This window comes from Nomascus leucogenys, chromosome 22a (genome assembly GCF_006542625.1).
Source record: "Nomascus leucogenys isolate Asia chromosome 22a, Asia_NLE_v1, whole genome shotgun sequence".
Taxonomy (NCBI): Eukaryota; Metazoa; Chordata; class Mammalia; order Primates; family Hylobatidae; genus Nomascus; species Nomascus leucogenys.
In genome coordinates, this window is record NC_044402.1 from 36,043,403 (window position 1) to 36,058,956 (window position 15,554).

Below are 15,554 nucleotides of genomic sequence, written 5' to 3' on the forward strand. Positions count from 1 at the left end.
AATTTAGATATAGAAAGATTCTACTGGTATAGTGTTTTACTAAATGGTAAACAAACAGTGAGCTTTAAATTTGACAAACCATTCATTTTTTAAATTAGATAAATGCATTACCTGAATCATAAGTTGATAAAATATAGTGTAAAAAACACCCTGATTATGAAACACATCTAATTGGAGATGATGTTAAAATACAAAGACTTGAGTTGAAAAAGTTTGGGGTTGAACTCAACCAATAGACTCGTCATGCTGTTGTCTAAACTCACTTAGTTTATTATGAAAAAGAAGTTTCTTTACAAAATAGGTAGGACTACAATATCTAATATATTGTTCAAAATAAAGAAATGACAGTAACAATTTATCAAAATTTACAATTGCTTAGACTTACTAGAGCACCTTATATAAACTGCATTTGATTTTACTCATTTATTTTTTAGACAATATTTGTCTTCATATTTCTGACTATGTCTAGGTCTTAATAAGAAAATGTGAAATTTTAAATTCAAAAATGCCATTGAGAGACTTTATTTTCTAGATAAAATGAAGCAAGTTACAGAACTTCAACACTCACACTGAAATAATCAGATTAAATTTGAATATACATTAATATATACATAGACATCAAAATATAATAAAGTCCTTGGTTAACTGCTGGAGGAGCAAAGACTTAAAGGGCGAAGATCTCAGAGAAAAGGAAATAAAAAAATAGTAAACGAATTTTGCCTAAGGGTAGTTGTCTGTTTTTGGAAAATCAACCTAGAAAGTTGCTGCTAAAGAAAACACAAGCCAGCCGAGGTTTTTGAAGCCTTATGGGACTTGGGAGGCAAAAATTGGAGTTCGGGGCTATAAAAGAATCTAGTACTTATAGACCAATATCCCAAAGAGAAGCAAAGCACATAAACATTAGTTCCTTATTTTGGTATTTTTCCCATAAGGTATTTTCCCACTTCTAAGTATATAATGACCAGATGGGCAAGAAGCCAAAATTAAATATAAGTAAAATTAAAACCAGGACATTTTCAGCAGCAACATTATTCTGAAGTGACAAAAATTGAAGTTCAGTAAGCAACCTTTGGAAATGTCTTGAGGTCAGTTAGAAACCTTTGAGAGCTATACTGTTCCACCAGGCAAGAGAGACTTTGATAAAGTTTTACAAAGACCGTAAAGATATCCTAGAGTACAAAATCAACTATTCACCCACAGATGACACAGATACTCATCTTATTTAATACTGACATCAAATAACAAGCAATCAATAATCAATAAGTTCAATATCTTTAATGACTAGCTTGATTATGGTTTTTGACATTTGACTTATTACCACTTTTAAGCATCACTCCTCCTTCTTCCCCTTGTGCCCCACATCTGGGCAAGCTGAAATGACAATATATAAAATAAAACCTAAAAGTTAATGGAGACCTAGAATTTCAAAGTTCTCAAGGAAATTAATCCACATTTCCATGCCAAATTTTATATGTCCTGTCATTCTCAAAAGGGAGTCTTCTTTTTAAAATAGGAGATTTCACCACATCTGGAATTCTTCTATTGTTTATAATTAAGCCTTATGCTTGAACCTCAGCTCTTTTTGCATCTGACTGCAAGAAATGAGAGTCTTTAAGCTGCCAAAGAGGCACTCTGGCTTTCAAATGTAGCTTTTATGTGTGATTAATCAAACTCAGACGTTTTTTCCCTCCAGTCTTTTGAGAGCACCTGGCAATAGCAGTTACATTTGATAGTACTTTAAATTAGTCCTTCCTCCATATATAGAGCCTCAAGCATTTCATAGCCAGTGCATCCTCTCCCATCTTAGCTCACCACTGATGAAAGTATTTTTTATCTTAAATTTTTGTGGGTACATAGTAGGTGTATATATTTATAGGATACATGAGCTATTTTGATACAGGCACAAAATGCATAATAATCACACCAGGTTAAATGAGGTATTCATCACATAAAGCATTTATCCTTTCTTTGTGTTACAAACAATCATATGCTTTTAATTATTTTAAAATGTACGATAAATTATTGTTGACTGTAGTCATCGTGTGCTATCACATACTAGATCTTATTCATTCCCTCTAACTATACTTTGTACAAATTAACCCTCTCCTCCTCCCCTGCCCCACTACCCTTCCTAGCTTCTGGTAACCACCATTCTCTCTATCTCTATGAGTTCATGAGTTCAATTATTTTAATTTTTAGCTCCCCAAAATAAGGGAAAATATTCAAAATATTCAAAATCTTTCTGGATTTGGCTTATTTCACTTAACATAATAACCTCCAGTTCCATCCATGTTATTGTAAATGACAGGATCTCTATTTTTATGGCTGGATAGTGCTCCATTATGTATACGTACCACATTTTCGTTCATTTGTGTCCATTCTTCTAGTGATGGACACTTCGGTTGCTTCCAAATCTTGGCTATTGTGAATAGTGATACAATAAATATGGGAGTGCCGACACTTCTTCAATATACTGATTTCCTTTCTTTGGGGCATATACGTAACAGTGGGATTGCTGGATCATATGGTAGCTCTGTTTTTTTTTGTGGAACCTCCCAACTCTTCTCCATAGTGGCTGTACTAGGTGATATTCCCTCCAACAGTGTGCAAATGTTCCCTTTTCTCCACATCCTTGCCAGCATTTGTTATTGCCTATCTTTTGGGTATAAGCCATTTTAACCAGTGTGAGATGATATCTCATAGTTTTGATTTGCATTTCTCTGATGATAAGTGATATTGAGCAGCTTTTCATGTACCTGTCTGCCATTTGTATGCCTTCTTTAAAAAATGTCTATTCAGAACTTTTTGTTCATTTATTAAAAATCTAATTACTAGATTTTTTTCCTATTGTTTTTGTGTGAGCTCCTTATATATTCTGGTTATTAATCCCTTGTCAGACGGATAGTTTGCAAATATTTAGGGGAGATTTGGGGGGTGGTTGTCTCTTCACTTTGTAGATTGTTTCCTTTGCTGTGCAGAAGATTTTTTACACTGTTAGTGCATACCAGGAGCTATTGGTATTCAACCTACCTTTAATAATGGTTCTCATGGTCAGCCTGATAGCAGCTATTCCATCTTCAAAAACCTATTTTAGAGATTTCATCCTAGAAACACTCCCATTACCAACTGCTTTAGATGTATTCCCTGGAACAGTCTCTGAGGCATGAATATGCATGACAGAAGTTTCTAGGAAGAGGATCTCAAAAACAACATTTGTGGTGAGTGAGAAAAACTAAATGGAGTACAGGAAGATGTTCAACTGCAATGTGTTACAGTGGAAGTGTCTGATGATTCCATCGCATTTCATCTCTATAGTTAAGAGATGGAATTCAATCTCAACTACAGAGGGATGGTCCTTTAGATTGGTCCCAAAGTGAAATAACAGGGCTTGGCCATTGCACCTCACTTGGTATTATGTGTAGGTTGCCTCCATCGAGAAGATGTAACCTTGGGTGTTTTCCCTCCAAGGACAGTTCTCTGAGAGGGACACATCTGTGAGCTGTCAGCAGCCAAAATTCATGGCAACTCTGGGAATAACTGCTTTAGTTTGAAAGGGGGAAGAGACAGCCCAACCTAGGATCCACTATATTACATTTTTTATAGTTCCAACTTCCTACAATCCTTAAAAAGGCAAAACTAATCCATAGTAATAGAAATCAGGATAGAAGTTAACTTTTAGAGGATGATGATTAGGATAGGGCATGAAGAGGTTTCTGTGTTGTTGGTAATGTTCTATTTATCATATGAGGATTTGATTATATGAATAAGTTCAATTTATGGAAATTCTTCATGCTACAAAATTATAAATTGTTCATTTTTGTATATAAATGGTATTTCATAAAAGTTAACTTTAAAAAGTAATGTGAAACACAGACATACAAAACTTTCCAAAATAAGAATAAAAAGGCTGATTTTATAATTTAATCTTTGGTTTTACTTTCATAGAAGTTTGTGTTTTAGAATAACTTTTATACTCTTTATCTATAATTTATTACTCAATTTTCCATAGTAAATGTGGATAATTATTAAACCAGAATATTAAAAATATAGCCAGTTTGATAGATTTGTATAAATGCTTAACTGATGTCTCAAATACTCTTTTTTCAAATTACTAAACTGAGAAAAATAAATAGCAGAGTAATTACAAAAGTACCAATGACAACTGCTATACAATATAAACACTTTGGTAGTTAAAAGTTACTTAGCTCAACCACTTTGCCTGAACAAGATTTAGGAGCTAGAGTTGACTAAATTAAAAGGAAGACAATATAATGGCTTTGTAATTGCCATGCAAATACCCCATCATTATGTTGTGGATATGCGATTGTTTTCATTTTTAAAGAAAACTCTGGTTTATATGGTGTTTACTTGGGAAGTATTAAATGTAATTAGAGAGTACAACTCAGGAGAAGGGAAAAAAAGTGATATTTGGTTTTGATGTCTATGTACTGTTTTCCAAAAGTCATTTTCTTTGGATATAAAAGCATTGCTTCTTCCTGTCCTTAACCAATTAATAAAGTTACACAGTTTCCCCAGAAGAATTTTTTGGAATGACATAACTTGCTCAATGTCTTGCATATCTTATTTTTAAAATATAAGAATATTATCTCTGAGGAGTAAAATTATTAACTCTGAGTGGTCAGTAAATGTCTTAATGAGGATAACACATATTTGTTAAGCAGTTTTTATTAGAATGAGGTTTAAGCAGACAATACATAGGAAGTAAGAAGATATTCTGTGCTCATGAAGCAGATATTCTGTGCTCATGAAATGTGCCTCCACATCCTGGTGAGTAAGAAGACTATATTTTCCAGCATCCCTTACACTTACTTGTGGCTATGACTGAGTCATGGCTAAAGACTTGAAATTGAAGCACATTCCTTCCAGACCCTGTCCCCCCAAACTCCTACAGGTAGTCTCCACGCCCTCTCTTCCCCTAACTGCCTTCCAGAGGCAGACAATCCATCCTAAGCCTCAGAGAAACAGAGCACAGCAGAGCAAAACAGTCTGAGCGCCTAGATGACAAAGTCCAAGGCTGCACAAAGAGTGGAAAAATCCATATTGTACTTTATGTGTGTGAGAAATAACTTCTTATTGTGTTAAGCCACTTTGAATTCAGAGAAATGTTTGGTACAATTCTTACATACTTGCCGTAACAGTTATCCTAAATACTACAGAATATTGAACAGTAATTGATGTGGTGCCAGTAAAAACACAAAAATTTGTGGCATTTGCTTAGTAGTCAGGGAATGGACCGAAAAAGCCTAGAGAGTTCTCTTGAGCTGTGATGAAACTTCTATCTGCCATAATGTGGAAGGCAGTTTATATAAATAGTGAGCCTATTGCTCTAGAGAAAGTGGGAAAAAGCAGAGTGAAAATGTGTCTGTCACTATCGGCTGCCTTTAGCAAGGCATTCAAGAAAGCTAAGAGTTACAAAGTTACAAAAGAACTGGAGAGTATCCAGAGATAAAAAGGCTTTAAGAATTGAAAAGGTAATCATTTTAGACTCATCTCTAAAAGATCTAAGTGAAAAACAAACTTGAACAAAAAGGCTCAGTGAAAATTACATTGCTAAAAAATTTAAATAGTTAAAAAAAATCTACTACTCACCTTAGTGGTATTCCTAGTGGCATTTCTTCCCACATTAGCCTTTTAGTTTAAATCACGTCAACATAGCTGCCATTAAGTTGAGAGAAAGTGAGGGTAAAAGGCCTAGGAAACTCAGAAATAAAAGTAAGAAGTATGTCTTGGGTATGCCTACTGGCCCATGGAACTGACTGGACTCAACGAAATCATAAGCTTAGCAAGTTAGTGTGGAAATTATACAGGCAAAATAAACTAAGAGTGTCTGACAATGCCTGCGACTTTCAAGTCTTAAAAAAACATCCTGACTCTAACAGATTCTATCCAGGACATACTCTTCTTTGTTCACATAAGATATGATCATGAATGATAATAAATAAAAAAGGCCCTAAGAACAGTCGAGCCAAGACCCAGAGAGAGGAATGGATAGGAAAGCAACAATGTTTTTCCCAGAGGTAAAAATCAGTCTTATCAAGGAGATTTTTCATCAACCTTCACCCTAAATGCAAGTCTTCATAAGATATGTCTAGCAGTGTATTAAACACCAAAATGTATCTGTAATGGATGAGACTTTCAATTTTCATATTTTCTTTTGTTCTTCTGAGCCTTCTCCACCATTATGTATTTAATGTATTAGAGGCAGATAACTTGTCTTTTCTGTTTTATTGATTACTGGGCCAGGAGAACATGGCTGGACATGCTGGCAAAGCCAATGCACCACCAGAAAAGCTATACTTTAATATGAGTGGAGTATCTAGATAGGTCAAATGCGTCCTATATGAGTGAGGAAGAATAAAATAAAAATTTGCAGATCAAAAGGCAAAATGTACAGAGACTACTTCTCCCTTGACTTTCCTGTCTTTCCTTAAATTCCTTCCTACTTTCCTTTAATTCCCCAAGAAATCGACTCTGATATACAGATTTACAGGTGGAATGGAGGAAGTAGGAAGCAGGAGTTGAGTTGTTATGGATTCACATCAAATGCCTTAGCCATCCCACAGGAAATACTGGAGCTAAAATGGTCCTTCAGAGTTGTCCTTGTTTTGTAGCAAATGGACCAGGCCTTTGTATCCCCCATGGACTGGTCCTAGAAGTGGGCTGCTTCTGAGAATGGGGCACAGCTGCGTCAGATCTCTGTCAGAGAGCAATTCCCAGACAGTGAATTACTGAAAGTCATCCTTTGTCAGTTCTCCAAACAGCTGAAAATATAAGCTCCTTGGTACTGAAGCCGGGATCTGAATGACATACCACAGCATCCACCACATTCCAAGGTGCAGAGTGAAACTACATTTCCCAGCCACCCTTGCAGTTAGGTATAGCTACATGACCAATCGGTACTCAATTTCCAGTCCTGGCTCATAAACATCTCCTGGATAATCCTTCACACTCTGCGTTCATCCACAAGCTTCCTGTTGCTGATGATCTAGCAGAGGACAAGGCTCTACAGTGAATCCAGAGGAGGAAACAAATCTTGGACTGTAAATGACCAGCTTGAAGGTTCCCATCTAACCAGAAACAACTAAGTTTGCGTTTTTTGTAAGGAGAAAATAAAACCATTTTGTGTTAAGAGACAGAGATTTGGGGATTATTTATTATAGATGGCAGTTTATATATTATATTGCCCAATCTAGACAAGGTATCAGATTCATCCAAAGTTCATAACAACAGTAGTAATGATGGTAATAATATGAAAAAAGTATTCTAAAAAGTAGACTTTATAGATTTGGTAATTCACTTGAGCTCTCCTTGTTTGTGTGTTTGTTTTTCATTGATTAATTAACGAGTTGTATTGAATAACCAAGGTTCTTTCCAGCACTGATAGTCCATGATTTTATGACATCCACTCTGTGAAAAAATGGTGGCATACAATCTCTTTTTAGAATTTAATAATTCTATAAAGCTGCATGGGTCAGCCAAGGTGAAATTTGAAATTTAGAATTCGTGCCAAAACCCACGTAATTCACTTACTGTAAGTCCTGTGCTGCATCACCGGCCAAGATTCAGACCTAGACACTACATGCTCGTGATTAATGTGCTTCTTTTTAGAGGGTTTAAGGCCTTTGCTGCCAGCAATCTAACATTGCTATTGATTGAAGTATCAACATCTCTCTATCAAGACTGTAGGTTCTTCACATGCAGGTGCTCTTAATACATGGACTACTTATGCTAGAGGAAAGGATTTGGGGAAGTTTCTTCTCTCTCTTTCTTTCAAGCAATTTGCCTACTTCTTGTGCTACTAGAAAGATTTTCAATGATCCAGTCAATCATAATAATCAGGATGCCTCCTCGTCAAGAAGTGCCTTTCTTGGCTACTAATAGTTGTCTGGCCAGTCATAGTGTCAGACTGAGAGAATCCTTTGGTATAATGAGTGCACTAGGGATGGTACTACTTAGCAGCAAATGGATACAGCTTCTAAAATTGTGTACAGGCTATAGTCAGGAGGGAGGGTTTCAAGTAAAATTAATAGCCACCTTGTGCTTTTTAAAAAATCAATGCATTATTGAAATGGTATTCATTCAAGGTTGCACAGCTGGTTTGATGCTGATTATGCTTTAAGCTAGAGAGGATAATTAAATAGGATAGAAAATGGTGTAAGGTTATTCATGAGAGAAAAGATGCCAAGAACACTACAACAAAGGCCACTTGCTGATAAGAGAAAGAAACTAAGGTAAATTTAATGAAAAACTATTAGTTTACAACTTTTTTGCCCCTCATCTAACAGAGTTCGTTTTGTAAAATGTTGTACACACGTGGAGAATTCTGCATTTTGAAAACAGCATTCTTGTTGTTTTAACTTTCTCTGGCTTAAATACAGTAAATACAAACCCTATTAAAGTTTAGCCTTATGGGCTTTTTCATATATATGTTAATTAAATGAAACGATATTTTTGAAGAAAATGGTTCTTTGGGGCCTAGATTAAAACATAAAAATGAAATAAAAATTTTAAGAAGTACAATCTTACTATAATTATTTTAATGGAAATTCATGAAGTAAGCCCTTATTTTTAGATGATTTTTGAAAACTTGGATTTTACTGCTAATACTTTTAAAAATTTTATTAGCATTCAATTTCCTTTGTCATGCCCTTTTGCTAATGATGCGTTGATATTAATCTTTAAGATATTGATGCTTCTTTAAGCATAACAATTATAATTACTCAGATATTCAGACACCATTTTAAAAGCAATACTAAACTCATTCATGTTGTAAATTCTTGTTCTCATTTTTAGGAAGCTAACATGATATTTCTCACTTGAAATGACTTGTTTCATTGATTTTATGTTATTTTAAAGGCTCTTCCCCTGCTAAATTCTTTAAAATATTTATTAGCTTTGTTACCATGGGTTTATATCCGAGATCTTCAAACTGTTTAGTACACAATCATATATGACTTACAGAATTTCACAATCCATTCTAAACAGAACTTAAATTTATATGGACACACACATATACACATTCATAGCGCCTGAGGTTTGGGGCAGTTCTATTTGTCTGATAAAATTACTAAAATTAAGAAATTAAAACCTTAACTTTAATGGCTGTAATAAGTAAACATAAAGCATCTTTTTCTCTACTTGTTTGCACAAACGCATTTCATGGTGGAATCAAAACTATCTGTTACATTCATTTCTATGAATTTTAAACTCTCTAAGCAATGAAGCATTTCACTGAGCATCCTCTGTGCTCTCATTACATCAGGTAAAGTGAGAGCAAGATGTAAAATGTCTCTTCACTTTAAAGAGGAAACAAAATTTTGAGCTTGGAATTACTCTTCGAAGGAAAAGAATATTCCCATAATTTTTGCGATGGTTCAGGAGCAAATTTGGTTCTACATTGTTTTGTTCAGCATCCTGCTGATTGTTCAGTCTGTCACAATATATAAAATATCATTGCTCTGAAATCGCTCTGCAAGCTTTCCAAGCAATTGCATTCCAGACATAATTAAGAATAAACTAAGGCCTTCAGACAAGCTACTTTTCTCATTTCAAATGATCATTTTACAGAAGAATGCATTAGACTTTTCTATCAGAGTTTGATTTACTAGTCATATGTGAAGAATAAATTTGATCTTTTTTATCTATTGAATATTTTAGAAGAAATTCTTACTTTAATTTGAAAATTTGTTAATTTGAAGTTGTATTGCTACTTCTTATCAGTTCATGTTTCCCCATAATCAACAATCCCTCCTGAAAAAAAGGTATCTAGCAACATTTTTATATTGCTTAACATGACTTTCAAAGCTGAAATAGTAGGAACCAAAATAGAAAACTCCAATTTAGCTGTCCCTTAAAATTGTGCTGCGAAGAGATACATCAAGGTCCTATAATTCTTAACTGACTTATATAAAATGGAAAATTTCCCAGATATCATCTTGAGATCTCAGGCATCAGTGAAATAGGGGGACAACTGCTTTTTTTTTTCATACAAAAAATGTATTTTGGGTTATTTTCCTTATAAGAATACTCAGATTTGACTTCTGAAAAGCTTAGTTTAGCAATTCCAGGACATCATTCTAACTGCCAGGGCAGGTAGAACATGTTTATCATTCTCACTCCTTCTTGAGATAGTTGGATTTCGTAGTTGATACCTTTCAAATAATCTCACTTTCAGTCTCCCACCTGTGTTCCTAACTGTAAGGAACACTGCATCCTCAAATTAACGATCATAAATAGATAAATAAATTTTAATGGCATTAAAAATACCCACAATTCAATTTGCCTTTACTGCTAATGACCATGCTCCTATTCCCATATCTGATTATTGTAGTTAATAGGTTTTAGAAAAGATTCCTCCCAACTATCTTGTGTTTGAAGCACCAAAGTATGACAAATGATGTCCCTAGCTATGGTGTGTGAGAGGCCATAAGCAGATGTTTTCTTCAAGCTTAATTTCGTAATATGAACACTGAAGAATTTATCTCAAGTTGCCAATCAATGGACTTCACACATTCTAGTGTTTTATTTAGATCATAAGTATACGTCTGCAAATCAAGAAGAAATGAGTCATCTGTAAAACATCAAAATATTCCCTGCAAATGCTGCCACTGAAGCTACTTCTCAGGTAATTTCACGTTTTACCTTCTACACACACAGACTTTTAAAACGATATTATTTACATGTGTTCAAGAAAAATTTATAACTGCCTACATATGGAGTTACTTTGTTTGTCACATTTTAGTTGAAATGCAAAAAGTGTCCAAAACAATGGACAGTATTTAGTTCAATGAAATGACTTTTTAAACTAATTTTTAAGCCATTCAATATTTTGATCAAAATTCAACTCTAGTAAAACAACTAAATCAATCTAGCATGAAAAAAATAAATGTAGTGTTATTTATGTTGTATACAGAAAAAATGTGATATAATAAATGATATTGAAATACTTTGGTGTCTTATCTGTTAGGGCTGCTATAACAAAAATAGCATAGATTAGATGGCTTGTAAATGGCATCAATTTATTTCTTGAAGTTCTGGAGGCTGAAAGTTTAAGATCAGGGTGTCAAAATAGCTGGGTCCTGGGGAGAGCCCTCTTTCGGGTTGCAGACTGTTGTGTTCTCTTGTATCTTCACATGACAGAGAGAGGACTAGAGAAGTTTCTGGGATCCCCTTTATACGAGCACTAATCTCATTCATGAGGGGCTCCACCCTTATGATGTAATTATCTCTCAAACTCAAACACATCACTTCTTAATACTACCATGCTTGGGGTTAAACATTTCCACATATAAATTTGTGGGGACACAGACATGGAAACTATTGCACTGGCTTTCTCATATGTTATCACTGGTTTCTAATAGATTAGGCAATGTTCAAGAACATGGAAAATAAAAAAGAAACATATTTGACACAAAAAGTGCATTTATTTGAACAGCAGTCTAATCAGTTTCCATATCCACCCTGATTCATCTCTTAGTTTCTTTCCTGCTCAGCAGCAGCTTTGCAGACAAGCATGCACTGACTTTTGGTAAGGTATAATCAAACCATTTTTGTTATAATATTCTTTAGACTATTGGCTTTCATAGGACAGTTTTGCTGAAAAACAATATTAAATTGTTTTATTTCTCTGTGGGGTATGATTGAAACCACCTGGGTGCATGAAACAGTGTGCTGATTCTGGTGAGACTCTGTTGCTTTTGAAGGCTCATGATGTGATTCCCTTTGTTACTTCATGTGGCCAGATTGCTACCACACTACAACCGGGCAAACTTGCTTTTAATTTCTTAAGTATGCCATATTATTGCTTACCCCAAGGCTGTCATGCATCTTTTCTGAATTTATCCAATCATACCACACCTATTCTACCACTTGCAATACTTCTCTTCAATGTTTGTGTCTAGGCTTTCTAGACCCTCTTTTCACTCCACCCTACCTTTACTTTGATTATATTCTTTCAAACACACGAAGCACTTCCTTGATAGCAGTTGTCACAATTATGATTATTTTCCTTCTCATTGTTTTTTTTAATTTCTGCCTCTCCATGTACACCAGAGTTGCCAAGATGATTGAACCTGTGTCTATTTTTAATCACATTATTACCAATAAATTTAAATGTTTCATAAATATTTGTTAAGAATATATTTTAAAAATATACCTGAATTTACTGAAGTATTTGGAATACAGATTTGTGTTTTTCTTCTTCACTCACTGGAGTGATTTTTTTTCAGCAAAACAATTCTAAGGATAGCCTGGAGTAACTGATTATTATGGTTACAAACAATAAAATATTTAGTAAGCGCATGCTGGTTAGTATACATTCTGTTGCAAGGAACAATAAAAAGAGCTTAAAGTGGCTTTCAACAATAAGGACATTTGTTACCTTATGTCACTAAAGTTTAAGCATAGAAAAAAATCTAGACTTCATTAACTCAATGCTCAAAAATATCCTAAAGGAACTAGGCTGTGTACATCTTTTGAATCTTAGGTGTCTCTTCAGACTAGACAAATTTAACCATTCTGTGTCAGTTCCAGAAATGAAAAAAATTGAGAGATAGTTTTTTGGATTTCTGCGTGCGTGTGTGTGTGCATGTGCAACAAAGATTTTTATTGTGACCATCTGTAATAACAAAATATTAGAAACACTCAAGTGCCTACATAGGAAGACTGGTTACATAGAGCCATACATTTAAATATAATATAGTCACAAAATAGAAGGAATTAGCTCTGTATGTGATACGGAAGTGGGGCAGGGAAGTGCTGGGAAGGGAAGGGTGGGTCCCTGGCTAGGGCTTTTTTGTTTTCCTGCCCAAATGTTGTATTTCCCAAGACCACCCTGGCCTGCCACACCCCACCCTGTGCCTATAAATATCACCCCCCAAACCCCAGCAGGCAGACACACAGGCGGCTGGACGTCTAAAGAAGCACATCAGTTGAAGAGCATGCCAACAGGCACTGGCAGACGCCGGCAGCTGGCAGGCCATTGACTGGGAGAACTATGCAGAGTTTGGCTGGGGCAGTGGGAGGAGAGCCCAGGCCAAGGAGTGGCCCCACTCCAGGGGAAAACCTTCCCACTCCATCCCCCTTCTCACTTCCCCCATCTGTTGAGAGTTACCTCCACTCAGTAAAACCTTGCATTCCTTCTCCAAGCCCAGGTGTGATCCAATTCTTCCAGTACACCAAGGCAAGAACCCGGGATACAGGAAGCCTTCTGTCCTTGCTACAAGCTAGAGGGCCTAATTGAATTGGTTAACACAAGCAGCCTAGATGGCAAAACTGAAAGAGTACACGGTAGCACAAGCCCACTGGGGCGTCAGGAGCTGGAAACATTCACCCCTAGCCACTGCTGTGGGGGCAGAGCCCCACAACCTGCCTCTATGCTCCCCTAGAGGTTTGAGCAGCAGGCACTGAAGAAACGACCCACTCCCGCAAGCCCTGCGAGGGGAGCAAGGGAACTTTCCCCGTTTCATATGTACTACCACGGAACAAATATTCACAATATATTGTTACATGAAAAAGCTAATGTAAATGAATATCTATAGTATGGCTTCATTTTGTATGCATAATTGTTAACTTTCACTGGGTTACAGAGAAATAGGGTTTTTTTTCTGAATAGTTTTCCTTGTAGCACATCAGTCATGTCTGTTCTGCTGGACTGACAGTATGTGCCTACAGCTAAACCAAGCACTACCAAGAGAAAGGCACCACATCATCAGCTCAAACTCACTAGGATCTGCCCTTAGAGCAGGGGATTGCTCCAGCCTCTCCTGTGGCACAAGCTATAAGGAAGAAGAGAGATACCTAATCAAATCAGTTTTCTTTTAGGAAGAAACAGTTTGGGGGGATTACAATTAGATAGCAATCTCAGAGTTAGTGACCCTAAAACGTAAGATAGTGGGATAAATAATATTAATTTTTAAAAACAGTAAAACAGTCTATTCTAGCATTTAATAATCTAGCTAAAGAAAACACTAACTTAAAAATGCATGTGATATGCGTTAGTTCTTCTCAATACATTACAAGAGTTTCACCATGTAATTTGTGTGCACCATTTTCTTCTCTTTTAAAATGGGATATAGTATAAGCATGAAGTTTGCATGGTGTCTACAAGAAGCAGTGGTGGTCATGACAGGAAAAGCTAGGTTAAGAAAAGGTCAGTCTGTAAAATTGCAAAAAATATATATATATAATTACTATTATTTCTTAACAAAACTTTTTTCCCAAAACAATGTATTCTGTCAATATTATATGACAAAATTATAAAATGAGATGTCTTTTGTCTTGGTTAAAAAATATAGATGGATGATAGATAGATAGATAGATAGATAGATAGATGATAGATAGATAGATAGACAGATAGATAGGTGGATAGATAGACACAGGTAATATGTGCCAAGAATTGAAATGAAAAAAAAAGATATAATATAGAAATATTTATTTATTTCTTCAGAGGTAACTTTAAAAATAATTATAAATATCTTACTTGATCCCCAAATAAAGGTTGTAGGGTTTTTTTCTCTTTCTCTTTTCTTATTTTCTTTCTTTTTAAAATGAGCTAATGCTCTATTAATGCATTTACTTGGCATTGGATGTGAAGTTCAATTAACATACATTCTTTGTAGTCAAGAATACTATGAAAAGAATCTTAGCATGACACTAAAACCTCAATGTATCTATGCAGGGAACTTAATCACCATCATTACAATTTATACCTCACTCTGATAAGTGCTGTTTTGCAGCAGTAAATTATATAGATTCCATAAAACAGCAAAAAAAATATTATATTCAGCAGAGAACCCAAAATGCTATATACAATATCAGTCCTAGATTAGATTCAATAATTCTTTATGTATAAATTTAAAAACTAATATTTTTATTATGGCAATGGAGATTTCAAAACATTCACCAGTTACGTACTAATTAGATGTAGCCTGCAATACTGATATTAAAACTAATATTCATCTATATTTTGCCTAATGCATTAGAAGCATTGTCTACTAGTTTGAGTGAGAAAGTAGGGATTCATATCTCCATAACAGACGCTAGTTTTCATTTCAAAGGGGTTCTGAAATCGTAGTTGTTCGAGTATTTCTACTTATGACTTTCCCCTCAAGAGATAGATTTCATCTTGCTAATCTAACTATATTTAATTATTAAACAATTTAATCGAGAGTTAATCAATAAAAATTTATTTACTCTAGGCACTGTCCAGAACACTTTGAGTCTACTATATTGTTCTTTTGTAACTTTTGATTATTTCAACTCTCATTAGCCCATCTGCTAGAGGATGACCCAGAATGATGCCTAAAACAAATGGGTCAAAGAGACCCTGGTAGAAGAAAGCACTGAAAACCTGCATCGAATAACAACTCTCAAATGTAGCATAAAAGTCAGAATACATTACTAAAAGACTTACCATTTTAAACCCTACCAAAAAGTTTAAGCATATATTATTTGAGTGGTATAGTTACCTTGAAAATATCAGGTATTTAAAAGAAAGATAAAGTAACAGGAATACTACTTTACAAGAAATCAGA